General features: G+C 62.6%; 1 pseudogene; it reads left to right on the forward strand.

Moving 5' to 3' along the window:
- The window catches only part of LOC126197835 (large subunit ribosomal RNA), a 7,955-nt pseudogene that overhangs the window by 1,740 nt on the left and 3,715 nt on the right, over window positions 1-2,500 (forward strand).

The following is a 2,500-nucleotide window of genomic DNA, read 5'->3' on the forward strand; positions in this document are numbered from 1 at the left end:
GGTCGCGGCGGTGGGCGCAGAAGGGTCTGGGCGTGAGCCTGCCTGGAGCCGCCGTCGGTGCAGATCTTGGTGGTAGTAGCAAATACTCCAGCGAGGCCCTGGAGGGCTGACGCGGAGAAGGGTTTCGTGTGAACAGCCGTTGCACACGAGTCAGTCGATCCTAAGCCCTAGGAGAAATCCGATGTTGATGGGGGCCGTCATAGCATGATGCACTTTGTGCTGGCCCCCGTTGGGCGAAAGGGAATCCGGTTCCTATTCCGGAACCCGGCAGCGGAACCGATACAAGTCGGGCCCCTCTTTTAGAGATGCTCGTCGGGGTAACCCAAAAGGACCCGGAGACGCCGTCGGGAGATCGGGGAAGAGTTTTCTTTTCTGCATGAGCGTTCGAGTTCCCTGGAATCCTCTAGCAGGGAGATAGGGTTTGGAACGCGAAGAGCACCGCAGTTGCGGCGGTGTCCCGATCTTCCCCTCGGACCTTGAAAATCCGGGAGAGGGCCACGTGGAGGTGTCGCGCCGGTTCGTACCCATATCCGCAGCAGGTCTCCAAGGTGAAGAGCCTCTAGTCGATAGAATAATGTAGGTAAGGGAAGTCGGCAAATTGGATCCGTAACTTCGGGATAAGGATTGGCTCTGAGGATCGGGGCGTGTCGGGCTTGGTCGGGAAGTGGGTCAGCGCTAACGTGCCGGGCCTGGGCGAGGTGAGTGCCGTAGGGGTGCCGGTAAGTGCGGGCGTTTAGCGTGGGTGTGGTCTGCTCTCGCCGTTGGTCGGCCTCGTGCTGGCCGGCGGTGCAGGATGCGCGCGCCTGTGCGGCGTTCGCGCCCCGGTGCTTCAACCTGCGTGCAGGATCCGAGCTCGGTCCCGTGCCTTGGCCTCCCACGGATCTTCCTTGCTGCGAGGCCGCGTCCGCCTTAGCGTGCTCCTCCGGGGGCGCGCGGGTGCGCGGATTCTCTTCGGCCGCCATTCAACGATCAACTCAGAACTGGCACGGACTGGGGGAATCCGACTGTCTAATTAAAACAAAGCATTGCGATGGCCCTAGCGGGTGTTGACGCAATGTGATTTCTGCCCAGTGCTCTGAATGTCAACGTGAAGAAATTCAAGCAAGCGCGGGTAAACGGCGGGAGTAACTATGACTCTCTTTTGGCGGGAGTAACTATGACTCTCTTAAGGTAGCCAAGTGGCGGCGGTGTGGCTGCATCCGGACTTGGCTTTTCGAAGTGCGGTCTTGATGTAGTCGTGCTGCTGCTGCGAGGTGCCTTCCTTGGGTTGTAGTTACAGGGAGAGTGATGCGCAATACATGGGCCTAGCCCTCTTAGCCTCTCCTCTCCTGCGGTCTTCTCCCCTTCTCGTGGGCCCGCTGATTTTCGCAGAGTGGAAGACCGCACCAGGGGCTTGGGGGGGTTACCAGCCCCCCCTCGCATTATCCCTTCAAGTTGGGGGCAGCACTCAAGAAAACAAAAGTGGTGGCCCTTCCGCTGAAGGCGCCACCCCAGCTTCCCCAGCACCTAGCCGGCCAACCGGCCGTGCCGAAGATTTTGTAACTGTTGCAGCTGTCTACGCCTGTAGTGAGTGTCACCGTAGCTTCACCACCAAGACCGGTCTCGGGGTCCATCGCCGCCGCCAACACCTTGCGGCCGCCAACGCGGAGATCGTGACGGAGAGGCATCGTGCGAGGTGGACGGAGGAAGAAGTCCTGTCGCTCGCCAAGGCGGAGGCCGAACTGTTCCTTGAGAGGGACGCCCGGTTCTTCTTTGTCAACCAAGAACTCATCAGGATGTTCCCCGACCGAACGCTTGAGGCAATCAAGTGCCAAAGGCGGAAAGCTGCCCACAAGCAGCTTGTCCGCCAATTCATGGAGGCGCTTGAGATCGGTCGGGGGGAAGAGCCGGCGTCCCGCCGGGGAGCAGCGAGCTCGCTGCCTGACGCGGGCGAGGCCGCTGCGCCGCCCGTCGACGCAGCTGAGGACTTCGCGGCCGACTCCACCGGGCCGCCGCCGGAGGGGCCGACTGACGCTGCCATCTGGGAGCACCTGGCGGGGCTACCTGCTTCCGCCCAGCGTTTCTCTGCCCTGGATCGAGTCATTGGTCTAGGGCGGGGCACGCCGCCCGATGTCATCCTGGGCATGCTCCCGGATGCCCTTGCGTCGGTCGGGTCCAGAGGGGAGAGATCGATCACCAGGACACAGCGGCCGCGCCAACCATCTAAGCGGCCGCCTGCCGCGCCGCCGTCGCAGAAGCGCAAGCGGCGCCGCTGGGAATATGCGAGAACGCAGACTGCCTTCCGAAGGTCGAGTGCGCGTTGCGTGCGCGGCCTCTTGGATGGCACCCTGCTCCAGCCGCCACCTGCCATCCCTGGTCTGCTGGACTTCTGGGCGGACCTCTTCACTAAGAAGCCTATCTCCACCGCGGGCTTCATTCGTGACCGCCTCCTCCCGCACTCGGAGCCTGTCGCTCTCGAGTGCCTTTGGGGGCCGGTCACACAGGAGGAGGTCGCCGCCGC

Source organism: Schistocerca nitens, chromosome 7 (genome assembly GCF_023898315.1).
Source record: "Schistocerca nitens isolate TAMUIC-IGC-003100 chromosome 7, iqSchNite1.1, whole genome shotgun sequence".
NCBI lineage: Eukaryota > Metazoa > Arthropoda > Insecta > Orthoptera > Acrididae > Schistocerca > Schistocerca nitens.